The sequence below is a fragment of the Oryza sativa genome, chromosome 3 (genome assembly GCF_034140825.1).
Source record: "Oryza sativa Japonica Group chromosome 3, ASM3414082v1".
Classification (NCBI taxonomy): Eukaryota; Viridiplantae; Streptophyta; class Magnoliopsida; order Poales; family Poaceae; genus Oryza; species Oryza sativa.
This window is the reverse complement of record NC_089037.1, coordinates 29,487,329-29,502,268: the sequence shown is the minus strand read 5'-3', so window position 1 is coordinate 29,502,268 and position 14,940 is coordinate 29,487,329. Positions and strand designations below refer to the sequence as shown.

General features: G+C 43.0%; 1 long non-coding RNA gene across 1 annotated transcript; it reads right to left on the bottom strand.

Annotated features, from left to right (window-relative positions):
- Positions 1–3,547: 3,547 nt before the first annotated feature.
- Positions 3,548–7,599, bottom strand: LOC107280388 (uncharacterized). Its single transcript, XR_003241221.2, has 2 exons — positions 6,144–7,599; positions 3,548–5,859 (listed from the first exon to the last, which is right to left on the bottom strand). It is a non-coding gene; the product is annotated as an uncharacterized lncRNA (long non-coding RNA).
- Positions 7,600–14,940: the final 7,341 nt, after the last annotated feature.

The window sequence follows — 14,940 nt, the reverse complement described above, 5'->3', positions numbered from 1 at the left end:
CATCCCCGACAATCTACTCAGCTGTGTCGCACCAAATCATCCATTATGCTAATGCTGAGTAGAATACTCCATATTGAAATCGCTCGTATAGTTGTACACTGCGACAGGAAGAGCTAGAAATACTTGCTTACATTTCACGACGGTTGTGATATAAACCAGAAGAATAATGGCACTACCCACCCGATACAAATTCAGTTCTACGTTCGTGGCCCTCAGCAGAGTAGAGTGTATACTGGCACTTGGGCTGCCTGCCTCTGCTGCTGTGCAATGGCGGCATGCCGCATTCAGCAACCACGGGAAGCGGAAAATTCCAATACTGGCCTCAATTTACGGCTATTCGAGATGTATCTGGGGCCTTTGGGTCTGACACTACTGCGCTAAAATGGCCTCGTAGTTGGCCCACTAAAGATCTGGTCCCCTCCACCCTCTGGGCTGAATGCTCCCCTGCTTAGGCCCTTCACAGTGGGCGTTCCTCCATCTAGCTGGAGCGTTACTTCGTCCTACGTGGTGAAAAAAGTTGGTGGGGCCCATAGCTTCACTAGCTTCTTCGGTTCCTAGCGAAGGAATGAGAGCCTCGCTCAAAAAGTCGAGCGCGGGGCCCACCGATCAGAGATGCGAGGACGAGAACGCGCGCCGTGCAGAAGGCCGACCTTGATTCCCGAGCAGGAACTCCTTCCACTCCGACGACTCCGGCTCCAGCTCCAATCCGCGCCACTGTCACCGGTGAGGGCGGGCGAGGACGCGCCACCACCGCCGCCGTCGTTGAGGAGGACGGCGAGGACGCTCCAGATCCGCGCCGCCAGGTCCCGAGGATGCCGCCGCCGCTTGGCGTTGGGGCAGGCGGTGAGGAGAGCGGGGCGAGGATGTGCCGCCGCCGCCCGCCATGACCGCTCCGAGGACGGCGACGACGAGCACGAGGACCGCCGCCCGCCATGACCGCTCCGAGGACGACGCGCCGCCGCCGCCCGCCATGACCACTCCGATGACCACTCCAAGGACGACGACCACGAGCATGAGCACGAGGACGCGCGCGCCGCTCCACTCCAGAATCCGCCAGCCGCCGTTGTCCCCTCGCGCCGCCGCCGCTCCAGATCCGCGCCGCCGCCGTCCTCCTCGCTCCGCCTTCTCGTCGCCACCGAGAGATTCGCGGGGACGGCACGCGCCGCCGTGGGCGACGACGACCTGTACCGCCGCGCGCTCCGGCTCTGTCGGGTCGGTGGGAGTGAAAGTAGGAGAGGGAAAGGGAAAAGGAGAGAAAGGGGAAAGCGGGAGAGAGAATAGGTTGGGGTGGTTGGTTTGGGGATCGTACCCTGCACTGTGAGAGGTATGGATTCGTTGTGTATCTATCCTACGTGGCATACGAGGTAACGCAAATGAGGTGCTTGCACTGTGAATGGCCTTAGGCCGTTACTCACAGCGTCTAGGGGTTGCTAATTGGCGCTCGAGCTCACTCTCCCCACGCATTTTTTTGCCATCTTTTTCGCTTCCTCCCCTCACGCGTATTTCCTTTTTTTTCCTTATACTTTTAATCGTTAGCACACGTGTTTTCAAAAATATTTGAGCCGAAAGTTTCCAAATGTTAACTTACAAGTTTTTCATTTTGAAGAAACTTTCAAATCTCGAGTTGAAAATTTTCAAATCTAATTTTAAAGTTTTCAAAATTTTTCGTATAAATTTAAATTTTGATTTGAAAATTTTCAAAGTTTCAGTTGAAAGTTTTTAAAATTCAACTTCAAAGTTTAAATCTTAAGTCGAAAGTTTTTAAATCTAACATAAAAGTTTTTAATCTGTTAGTAAAAAAAATCTTCCAAAAAAGAAAAATCTTATCTTAATTATCGTCATTATCTAAAACTAATTCAGTTAGTTAGGAGTCTAAAACTAATTCAATTAGTTAGGCTGCTCCCGGAAACGTGCGCGATTTAGCTTTTCCGGCGTCTCAAGTGTGGACCAAAATAGGTTTCTAGATGCACAGATTTCCCCAAAATAGGTGTGAACTTTGTTATCGGAGTACACTAGTTTGCTTTCAGAATTAGTCCACTTCTAATCCCTCAAAATATAGATCCAATTCTATTTATATCCCTCAACCGTAACCGTGGATATCTTGATCCCCAAACTTTTAAAACCAATGCAAAATGACTCCCTCAGTGGTTTTGAAGGTGTTTTTCATTGACCTAGTCCAACCACGTAAGTTAACATATAAAGTCCACATGTCAGTGACTCCTTTCCTTCCTTACTTCACTCTTTCCCATATTTCCTTTGCACGGTGGTTTACTTTTGTGGTTGGTTACTAGCGATATTATGAGCATTATCTCATTCTCCTGAGTAGACTACTTTTTTTCTATATCTAATCCTTTTAAGAAGTAATCGAACGGGTGGAGAAAGACCATCAAGTTCTTCGATATGATATGGTTTTTTATAAACCCACAAGGAAGTATTTGGATCTTTTAAAGCCAATCTTTTTCTTGCCCTTGTGCTTAGCGGTGGTGCCAGGCATCGGTTGGCTATTAAGGATTAAGCTTTGACCCGAAGGCACCGTGGGAATAGCTCAGAAGGAGGTGATAAGCATTATAAAATTGATACGAAGAATATCCGTAGAAATCTTTCTATTCGTAGTAGTCTAGGACCCGGGCTTTGGGGACGAGGGTTCGTATTCCTATTTATTTCTTTGGATTGAGCGACAAAAACAAGAGTGATGCGCGGCAGCAGAAGAGCAATGGCGGGGAACGACAGGGAGACTCATGCATCGGCATTCGGTAGGAGGGCAATGGAGGAGACGGGAGGCGAACGCATGTAGCAAGTATTCCAGGTCGAATGGTGAGGCCAGCGCCATGAGGCTGAAGAAGATGAGCTTTTTGACCAGTTCGTTGTGCCATCGATCTTTGCAGTTGTCTCGGCGACAGTCGTAATGGCGGTGGTGGTTGAGGGGATGACCGCGGCGTGCCCGCCGCATGCTCTTCTTGCTGAGCGAGGCGCCGTCATAGAAGGGAGGGCGAGCTCGACCTCGACTGGGCTCGTTGACTGCCGATGCCACTGCCTCCCTTCCCGCATAGCTCGAATTCAATAGGGGTGGAAGCGGTGCAGGTGTGGCCAACAAGATTGGAGCAGCTGGCTTCCCGACAGTGGGGCAGATCGAGGCTCTGAAGCATGGAGGTGGAGTTTTTGCTTGCTGTGTTCATCTCGTTGTTAGAGTCATCTCTTCTGTTCCACTGGAGAACCGCTAAAGATGCTACATCCACGCGCGCCACCGCGGCACCGCCAAGCTCCTGGCCTGTCGAAGCCACCGACCGCCGTCCCCCTTCACGCGACGCATACAAACGCCGCTCAAGCTAGAGAGCTCCGTTGTCTCCAAATCGTTGCCCCGCTCAAGCTAGAGAACTCGCTAGCTTCTCCCTCAATGCCTCTTGTCTCCATGTTTAACTTGTCCGCTCCATCCGCTCCTCTCCCCACTAATGTTGCGACAACCTCGACGGACGCACGCGTCAGGCTTATGGCGGACAGCTCCTTGGACGTGCTCTCTGCCACGGTTCCATCCTGTGAGTTTTCTCTATTGGATGGAAACTCTCGCACTCACGCTGTGCGGAGCGTTCGCGTTAATTAGATCGGAACAGCCCCGATCGTGGCTTTACATGTGCGCCAGGAAGTTGCCCAACAACCTGGGAGCGATCACCAGGGAGCTGCCTAACAACCTGGAAGAGATTACATCGCATGCAAAACAAGATTAACTAGATAATAGGAACTCTATCTCTAACTGCAGATCAGGGAGTGGATTCTGATCCCTCGAGGGGATATCCTCTCGTATACATTTTTCTTCCAAATTCAATACAAATAGTTGTAAAAAAATCTGAAAAAAATTAATAATGTAGAGTATAATGATACCTACTAGTCCACCAAAATTCATGTTCAAACTCGATCTACACATCTAGAAACAAAAACGACAAATTTAGATATAAACAGTACGCTACTATTCATATGCTGAATTTGTCTTTTTTATATCTCGACGTGTGAGTTGAATTTGAACTTAAGATTTTATAGAGTTGTATATATGTGTTGTATGAATGTTGTCAAATTTTTCCAGAATTTTTCATAACCGTTTGGATGGTTTTTAAACAAACGAGGGAACATCCCCTCGAGGGATTAGAATAGTTTCCCCTGCAGATCATGATCGCACGTGGTTGCATGTGATTGACGTGGAGGATAGGATAGACTTCAGAAGTAGTGTAACACCCTCTCTCAATCATAACCGTTTAAGGTTAAGATTGCTTTTAAAATTCTCCAGTAGTCGAACTGACAACGGTTTAGTAAACCCATCTGCAACTTGATCACCTGAAGAAACAAAATCAATTTCTAGTAATTTCTGACTCACCCGTTCTCTGACAAAGTGATAATCAACCTCTATATGCTTTGTTCTAGCATGAAAAACTGAATTTGCTGACAAGTATTTGGCTCCAAGATTATCACATCAAATCTTTGCTGCTCGAGGACTCTTGATCCCCAACTCTGCTAATAAGGTTTGTACCCACATTATTTCTGCTGTTGCATTTGCTATGGCTTTGTACTCTGACTCTGTACTTGACCTTGAGACAGTGGCTTGTTTTCTAGCATTCCATGACACTAGATTTGAGCCTATGAACACAGCAAAACCTCCAGTGGACTTTCTGTCATCTACACTGCCAGCCCAATCTGCATCTGAGAATCCACTCACAAGTGTGGACCCAGACCTGTCTATATTAAGCCCCATACTAGTACACTGTTTTATATATCTCAATATTCTTTTTACTGCTGTCCAATGCACTGTTGTAGGAGCATGAAGGAACTAACACACCTTATTAACAGAGAAAGCTATATCTGGCCTAGTGAGAGTTAAATACTGTAATGCACCAACTATACTTATATACTGTGTTGCATCATTAGGTCCTAAGAGAGATCCCTCATGTAAAGACAACTTCTCACTAACAGATAAAGGAGTGGTAGCAGGTTTACAATTCAACATCCCTACCTTCTTTAGTAAATCAGTAGCATACTTATCCTGAGTAAGAACAATGCCATTGTGTGTCTTGTTTACCTCAATGCCAAGAAAATAGTGTAACTCACCAAGATCTTTTAGAGCAAATTCTACCTTCAGATCCTGTAACAATGCTGTTGTTGCCCTCTCTGAGGAACTTACTACAATTATATCATCTACATATACCAAGATAAAAATAGCAATATCTCCTTTATGCAGAAAGAATAATGATGTGTCAGCTTTTGAGGCACTAAACCCAAGATCAATCAGTTTGTTGCTTAATCTGGCAAACCAAGCTCTTGGAGCTTGTTTCAAACCATATAAGGACTTATCTAGTTTGCATATATAGTGTGGCTTAGTGACATCCTCAAATCCTGGTGGTTGGTCCATATAAACTTCTTCTTCTAGATGACCATGAAGAAAAGCATTTTGCACATCTAACTGTCTAAGGCTCCAACCTCTAGACACAGCTATAGATAAAATGATTCTAATTGTAGCAGCCTTGACCACTAGACTGAAAGTATCCTCATAATCTATTACATACCTAAAGAACCATCAGCTTTCCTTTTAATTTTATAGACCCACTTACATCCTATGACATTCTTCCCTCTCTGAGGTGGGACTAAGTGCCAGGTATTATTTCTGATTAAGGCATCATATTCAGATTCCATAGCATTTTTCCAATTTTTATCTTTAAGAGCCTCTATATCATTACTAGATTACTAGGTTCTCCAGAATTGGTAAAACAAGAGTACTTTAACTGTACCATCAGTATATATCTTCTCCTTCCAAATGCCGCTTTGTAATCTTGTTCTGGGTCGGACTTGCGGTGCAAGCTCCTGTTCCTGTGTTATCTCCTGCTCGGGATGATCACTGTTAGTGTTATACTACCTCCGTCCCATATCACTTGTCTTTTTAAGTTTTTATTTGTCAATGTTTGATCATTCGTCTTATTTAAAAAATTTTGGAATTATTATTTATTTTGTTTGTCATTTGCTCTATTATCAAAAGTACTTTACATATGACTTATCTTTTTTTATATTTATACTAATTGTTCAAATAAAACGAATGATCAAACGTTGCAAATAAAAAGTCAAAAACGTCACCTATTATGGACGGAGGGAGTAATATTCATCAGTACCTGACAGCGATGATGATGGATCAGCAGAGGACAGATCGGCGGAGGGAGATGACCGCTGCTCCCCCTGTGCCTCCTGACGAGCTGTTCCTGGAAGAATAATTCTGTCGCCAGCATGTGTCTCCTGATGCTGCCGCGTGTCAGCGCCTGAATGGTGAGGTCCAGGCGAATGCGTGTGAACAGACCCTGGCGACAGGAAGGTGTCAGGCTCCTGTTCTGCCGAATCTGCATCAAAATCAATCCCTGCGGGATCTTCTGTGGCCACGGAATGTGCTGTATCAATCTCAATATTTGCATCAGCAAACTCATTAGCAGCAGGATTTATAGGATTAGTCAAATGGTGTAATACATTGTCATCCCCACTAGTAAACAAAGACGGAAACAAGAGTATTTCAGACCGAAGCCGAGCGCCTGCATTTGCATGAAGCTCAGAGAAAGGGAATACCGTTTCATCAAAAACAACATCCCGAGAAATATAGATCCGACCTAAAGAAATTTATAGGCATTTGAATCCTTTGTGCATATTGCTAAAACCAAGGAAAACACACCGTTTAGACATGAATTCCAACTTGTGCTTATTATAGGGACGTAAATTGGGCCAACAAGCACACCCAAAAATACGCAAAGAGGAATAATCAGGTTTTTGTTGGAATAATTTTTCCAAAGGACTGATATTTTGTATAACTCTGCTAGGAACCCTATTAATCAAATAGGTTGCTGCTTGAAAGGCTTCATCCCAAAATTTTAATGGCATTGTGGCATGAGATAATAAGGAGAGACCAACTTCTACAATATGTCTATATTTGCGCTCAGCAGACCCATTTTGTTGGTGAGTGTGAGGGCAAGACACATGATGAACAATGCCAATTTTGGAGAAGAAATTATTTAAAGCTTGGTACTCCCCTCCCCAGTCAGTTTGCATGGCTAAAATTTTTCTATCAAACAAGCGCTCTACCATAACTTGGAACTCTTTAAATTTCTCAAAAACTTGGGATTTATTTTGCAAGAGATAAATCTAAGTAAACTTGCTAAAATCATCAATAAAACTGACATAGTACTTCTTTCGTCCTACAGACTCTGGAGCTGGGCCCTAAACATCAGAAAAAATAAGTTCCAAAGGATAATGAGAGACACTTGATGAAACAGGAAAAGGTAACTGATGACTCTTAGCTTGTTGGCAAGCATTACAAACTGACTCATTAATAGAATCTAAACATGGGAGATTATTCTTATTGACCACTTGTCTAACGACTGAGGAGGAGGGATGCCCAAGACGACTATGCTATCGAGTCAAGGACAACTTAGTGGCACTGCAGGCTTGCTTCAAGGATGACCTGGGAAGGGGATAAAGCCTGCGGTGTGATGTTCCTTTAAGAAGAGTTCTCTTGGTTGCCAGATCCTTAAGAAAGAAATAATCACGGTGAAGTTCAAGAAAAGCAGAATTATCATCAACTAAACGGTGTACAGATATAAGATTCCTTTTGGCTTGTGGAACATATAGAACATTTTTAAGATGGATATCACGATTACTAGGGGTATGAACAATAGTATTGCCAATATGACTTAGATCCATACCTGCTTCGCTGGCGGTGTGGATCTGTTCTCCCCCATTATACTTGTCATTCACAGTGAGTTTCTCCAGTTCTCCTGTGATGTGATCAGTGGCTCTAGTGTTGATATACCAGTTGGTATCAACGCCATAGGAGCTTGTTGCTACTGCAGCAATATTCTTACTGTCAGGAATATAATCCTTGTCATACCTGTACCAGCAATCTACGGCGGTGTGTCCCCTCTTGAAGCAAACTTGACAGATCGGTCTGCGATCCGCCCCACTTTGCGCGCGTCCTCGACCGCGCGCTCCATTGCTTGTGCCGCGGCTAGGAAAGGCACGACCGCCGCGTGGAGCTCCTCCGCCGCGGCCAGGAAAGCTGCCGCGGCCACCTCCTTTGTTGGCGACGTTGACGGTGTTTTCTTGAGTCCCCCGATAGAGAGACCTGCGGGCCTCAAAATTGAGGACTTGATTGTAGAGGTCACCCACCGTCATGGGTTCTAGCCGTGCGCACACGGCGGAGATCACTTCGCTTTAGTCTTCGCCCAACCCAGTGATGATGTACTGGATTAGTTCCTCATCGTCAACCGCTTGCCGGATGCGGTGGCCATCTCATCTCCTAGAGCTCTCATCTTCCCGAAGAACTCCGGGAGCGAGAGATTGCCTTTCTTGGTGTTGGAGAGCGCGAATCTTGTGTTGATGCAACGCGCCCTCGTTTGCGTCGAGAACATTTGCTCGATGATTGTCCATGCTTCTGCCGCAGTTTCACACGTCGCGACTTGCATGAGAACATCTCGTGAGAGAGACGACAGGAGGTAGCCAAGGACCTGTTGATCCGAGGCCTCCCAATCATCAAACTCCGGATTGTTTTTCTTCTCTGTTGTCTTGCCGTCGCTGCTTGTGACGACGATCTGCGCTTGAGGTTTCTTCGTCGCGCCTGTCAGGTGCCCTTGGAGGCGAGCACCACGAACTGCAGCGCTGATCTAAACTCTCCATAACGCGTAGTTGTTCTTCCCAAGTTTCTCACTCACGGGGTGGCCTAGGAAGGAATTGCCGGTATTACTAGAGGAAGACGCCATGGCAGGGAAAGGTGGAAGGGATTGATTTTTCGGTAGATTGGATCAACGCTCTGATACCATGTGAGTTTTCTCTATTGGATGGAAACTCTCGCACTCACGCTGTGCGGAGCGTTCGTGTTAATTAGATCGGAACAGCCCCGATTGTGGCTATACATGTGCGCCAGGAAGTTGCCCAACAACCTGGGAGCGATCACCAGGGAGCTACCTAACAACCTGGAAGAGATTACATCGCATGCAAAACAAGATTAACTAGATAATAGGAACTCTATCTCTAACTGCAGATCATGATCGCACGTGGTTGCATGTGATTGACGTGGAGGATAGGATAGACTTCAGAAGTAGTGTAACACATCCGGCGGCATGGAGGTGGCCACCACGGCGTTCACCAGCCTTGTTGTCGCTGTGTTGTCCGACGATGGCCACCACGGGTCGGACCTAAGCTGTGCCAGGTGTGGAGTGGTTGGAGAAAAAGGATAGAGAGAGGAGAAGGGCACTGCAAGTAGGCCCTACATTTTTTCTTATTTTTCCCATCACTTACATGTGGGCCGAACTTCTATTTTGTGATTGGGCTACCACGTCAACACATGCGGACCAAGTCAACACGTCACGTCAGTGAAAACTGCTGATGCGGGAGTCCAATTATACATGTTTTAGGCCCTGTTTCTTTCAGCTTGGGATTATTATAATCTAGATTATTGAGTCAGATTAGTATAAGCTAGATTGTTATAATCTGTAGTAGAATAAGTGGTTAGTTGTTTCTTTTCTAGATTATTAGAGCCTAGATTATTAGGTTTGCAAGTCTAAAGAGGGAGTGGGGTGGCATGGTGGATAATTTTTCATCCAATAATCTGGAAAAAGCTCACCTAAATGAGCTTATCAGATTATAATAAGCTGGGCTCCAGATTATAATAAGCTACTTTAATAAGTTGTCTGTTTCTTTCAGCTTACTCCCAATAATCTGGATTATAATAATTCTGAGCTGAAAGAAACATGGCCTTAATAGTTAAGCATCAAGAAATCCAGTATGATGGTTAGAGAAATGAATCAGGTTTAAACTATAATTTGAGGGATTCGAAGTAAACTATTCCTTTGCTTCCGCTCACGGTTTAAACTTTCTACATGGGCCTAGTTTGACCCGTATACTCGGCCTCGCCCCCGTTGACTTGTACATGACACATTGACACTCGCGAGCACTCTGCAGGCCATGTTTAGTTTCAAACTTTTTCTTTAAACTTTTAACTTTTTTATCACATCAAAACTTTTTTACACATATAAACTTCTAAATTTTTCATCACATCATTCCAATTTCAATGTAAATTTTAATTTTGACGTGAACTAAGTACACCCTAGTCAGTAGTCGTTAGCAGGCTGTACGTGATCATGACGCACGCGGGGGCAACCCGCAACGCCGCGAAGCGACGGCAGTACGGGCTACACTCGCTCGCGCGGCGCCTCCTGCGCTGCGCATGCTAGCTATTCGCTTCGGCTCGCCGAGATGCCACATGTGTGCGCACCGGCACCGCGCGAGACGCCGACACACGCACCACGCCCGCGCGCCATGCACGCACCGTCACACACCGACTCCCATCCACCACCACCGATATGATCGCGCACCGCGTCGCGCTCTGCCCCCTCTCCCATCTTCTCCGGGCAAAAGGCCGATCGACGACGACGGCGACGCATGCCCGCCGGCCCCGCCACGCACGGCGGTGGTGGTAGTGCGCGCGCGCGCGAGCAAGTAATAAACTCATGGTTAGCCAAGTGGGCGCACCTGGGGCGTGTACTTTGCGTCGGGCCGGGACAAATCACGGATGCGTGGACGTCGTGGAACGTCCTGCTTGCTCGGCTAGTGCGCTACATCGATGATCAACCGGTGCATCAGGAAGCATCTACCAGCAGTGCATCACAGCTAGTGTGGAGATTAATTAGCAGAGGTAACTAATCATGCATGCAATAAGTATATATATAGCAGCCGCTCTTGATGCTAATGATGCGTAAGATGGGCTCGAGGAGTTGCACGGTTTTATGAGTCTACTATATAATACCTACTGCATCAGTTTTAAAATGTACTAAGAAACTAGAATTATATATATATATATATATATATATATATATATATATATATATATATATATATATATATATATATATATATATATATATATATATATATATATATATATATATATATATATATATATATATATATATATATATATATATATATATATATATATATATATATATATATATATATAGGATATATCCTATCACTATTTTTAACACAACATCCTATCACTGTAAATTTAAACATACTCTAACCAGATTCGTACTACAGGATATGTTCCATTCTTATATTTTGAGACAAAAATAGTACTCCCTCAGTTTCATAATGTAAGTCATTCTAGCATTTCTCACATTCATATTAATGTTAATGAATCTAGACATATATATCTATCTAGATTCATTAACATCAAGATGTGTCTAGATTCATTAACATCAATATGAATGTGGGTAATGCTAGAATGACTTACATTGTGAAACGGAGGAAGTAGATGTTTATCTGTTGACCTGGGGCTCAATGCTAATGTATTCTACTCCCTCCGTCTCATATGAAGTGCAGCCATGGATTTCCGTGCCCAATTTTGATCGTCCATCTTATTTAAATTTTTTTTAAAAAATAAAAATATAAGTCACGTATAAAGTATTATTTATGTTTTACCATCTCATAACAACAAAAGGTAGTACTAATTAAAAAAAATTAAATAAGATAAGCGACTAAAGTTGAGCACTAAAATTTATAATTCATAGTTGCATTTAAAATAAGACAGACGGAGAGAGTATTGTAAGTAGGGGTAGCCAGGTAGGTGTGAGGAACGGGAGGACCGTAATTGGTATAGGTAGTACTAATGAAATCGCACATTGGATTTCAGCTCAGCCCAGGTCCAAGCAACTGTGTTTTACTATATGAATGTGCTCTTAATTTCTTAACCCTCCTAAAAAAAGAACTATACGAATGCGCAGTCCAGTTTAGCTTTCTCATCTTAATTTCCTTTGTGTTTGTGGGCCAGATTAATCGATCGAGCACACCGAAACACATGAACTTTAATTGCACACTTAAAGGCCCTCTTTGTTTAGGCTTAGACTTATTGGCTTAAACTTTTAAGTCAGCTTATTGGCTTATATGATTTATAAGCCGGTGGATTTAATGTCCTAAGTTTAGTGGTTGAGTCATACATCTACCTCACATAAGCCAAAAAAGCTTCTCCAACCTAGCTTTTGGCTTAATAGTGTTAGAGTGGCTTATGGCTTCAAAAAAGCTAAACGGAAAAGCTGCTTGTTTGTTTAGGCTTAGACTTTTTGACTTATAAGTTGGCTTATAAGCCTAAACAAAGAGGGCCTAAGAACTGTTGTTTAATTAGCTCCCTGTCCCCGTGTCGCATTAATTCTAGCCATACATCTGGGCCCTGTTTGAAAGATTAGCTCATGGCTAATTTTGAGAGCTATTGTTTAGTCATGAATTGGTAGGCTAAACATTAGCCTAGAGTGGTAAGTTTGGATCCATGGGCTAATTCAAGACTAAAAGGTGGAGAGAGAGAGTAGAAAGAGAGGTGAGAGAAGGAGAGAGAGGGCTGCCTTTTTATGGTCCCCTTACAAAATTAGCCCCATTAGCACCCCTTGGAGAGGCTAATGTTTTGAGGAGGCTAATTCACTTTAGCCAAAAATTAGCCCACTTGTTTGGATCCTTGAGGGCTAATTCATGGCTAAAAGGTGGGGGCTAATGTTTAGCCTATGGAACCAAACAGGACCCTGGAAGCACTATATATTGGCTTGATAGCGCACCGTTTTCCTCCTACTTTTAGGTACCTCGTCCAAACAGTTCAACAACACCGTTCACATCATCACAGGAGAAACACCGTCTGTATTCTAATAGTCTCATATGGAAGCGTGTCGTCACTCGTCACAGATTCACCGTGTGGACAGTGTGCCACGTCGGACGGCCAGAGTGCAAATATTACTCCCTCCGTTTCATATCATAACACTTTCTAACATTGTCTATATATATATATATATATATATATATATATGTTAATGAATCAAGATACATGTGTGTCTAAATTTATTACTCCCTCCGTCCCATAATATAAGGGATTTTGAGTTTTTGCTGGTACTGTTTGACCACTCGTCTTATTCAAAAAATTTATGCAAATATAAAAAACAAAAAGTTGTACTTAAAATACTTTGGATAATAAAGTAAATAAAAAAATAAATAATAATTCTAAATTTTTTTGAATAAGACGAGTGGTCAAATAGTGCAAACAAAAACTCAAAATCCCTTATATTATGGTACAGAGGGAGTAATATCTATATGAATATGGACAATGCTAGAATGTATTATAATCTGAAAAGGAGATAGTAGCTAGCTATTGGATCGATCCAAAAGGACATTTCAACAACAATAGAACCATATACTCCCTCCATACTCATAAAGAAAGTCGTTTAGGATAATGTTTAAGTCAAACTTTGGAAATATAAATCAATAAATAATTCTCAAGTTGTTGAGTTTGAAAATGTAACAAATTATATGTATAAATTTATCTTGAAAAATACTTTCATAAAAGTATAGATATATCACTTTTCAATAAATATTTTTATAGAAATAAGAAGTTAAAGTTGTGTTTTGGAGACCGTGTCGATGTTCTAAACGACTTCTTTTACGAGTACGGAGGAAGTATTACAATTAAAACATTTACGACGGTTTATTACTGGTAGTATCCAGTAGAAATTACAACTGGAATAATGAAATGATATGTTTGTACTGTGTTTTCTCTTCTTTCTACTGCTCTTACAACAGCATGGTTCTGTTTCTTCTCGCCTTGACACTGTACCGAACTGTCGTTCTCTTCTTCCTTTCCTGAAGCATTATCCGGGCCTGTTTAGTTCACGAAAAGAAATTTTTTGGGTGTCACATCGGACGTTTGACCGCATGTCGGAAGAGGTTTTCGGACACAAATGAAAAAACTAATTTCATAACTCGCCTGGAAACCGCGAGACGAATCTTTTAAGCCTAATTAATCCGTTATTAGCAAATATAGGTTACTGTAGCACTTATGGCTAATTATGGACTAATTAGGCTCAAAAGATTTGTCTCACGATTTCCCCCCTAACCGTGCAATTAGTTTTTTAATTTATCTATATTTATTAATACTCCATACATGTGTCAAAGATTCGATGTGATGTTTTTGGGAAAAAGTTTTTGGGAACTAAACAGGGCCTCCATCCAATACAGTGACTGATGAGACCTGCATGCATGTTGTGTCATTTGGGCGGGGGCTTTTAACTATTTGCCACCCCTATCTCAATGACATGTGGACCCACATGTGTGTATGACATGTGGGTCCAGTGGCAAAAAGTTAATTGCCACATCTAAATGTGGCAAATGGTTAAATATCTCCACCTTCGTAGCTACTCCCTCCGTTCGATTCTAAGTGCAGACATAATTTTTCGTACACAATTTTGACCGTTCATCTTATTTGAATTTTTTTTTAAAATAATTAAAAATATAAGTCATGTATAAAGTATTATTCATGTTTTATCATCTCGTAACAATAAAAATACTAATTATAAAATTTTTTCAAATAAGACAGATGGTCAACAGAAACTTATGGTTACACTTAAAATAGGACGGAGGGAGTACTATCGAACTGGCACTACTGGAGAAGTGGTCTTTAGTCCAAGGTTACAAACCAGGACCCCGAATCCGGGACTAAATATGGTAGCGCCACGTGGCCTACGCTTTTTATTTTATTTATTTTATTATTTTTTGCTACTTGTATATTGATTTTGAACCGAACTCAATAATAAAATCATCCACAAATTGACATCACAAAATCATCCGCAACTTCACAAAAGCATCTAAAAATAATCTACAAATTTGCATCACAAAATCATCTACAAATTCAAAAAATATCTAAAATCATCCACAAATTTACATCACAAAATCTAAAAGTCATCCCACCGGCTATCGCTTTCCCTCCGGCTTGCCCGCCGCCTGCCACCTCCCCTCCGTGTGCGCCGCCGCTGCCCGCCGCCTCCCATCCGTGCGCGTCTGCTGCCCTCTCCTCCCCACTGTCTCCCCCCGCCTCCCATCCCCTGCCATCTGGCGCTGCCT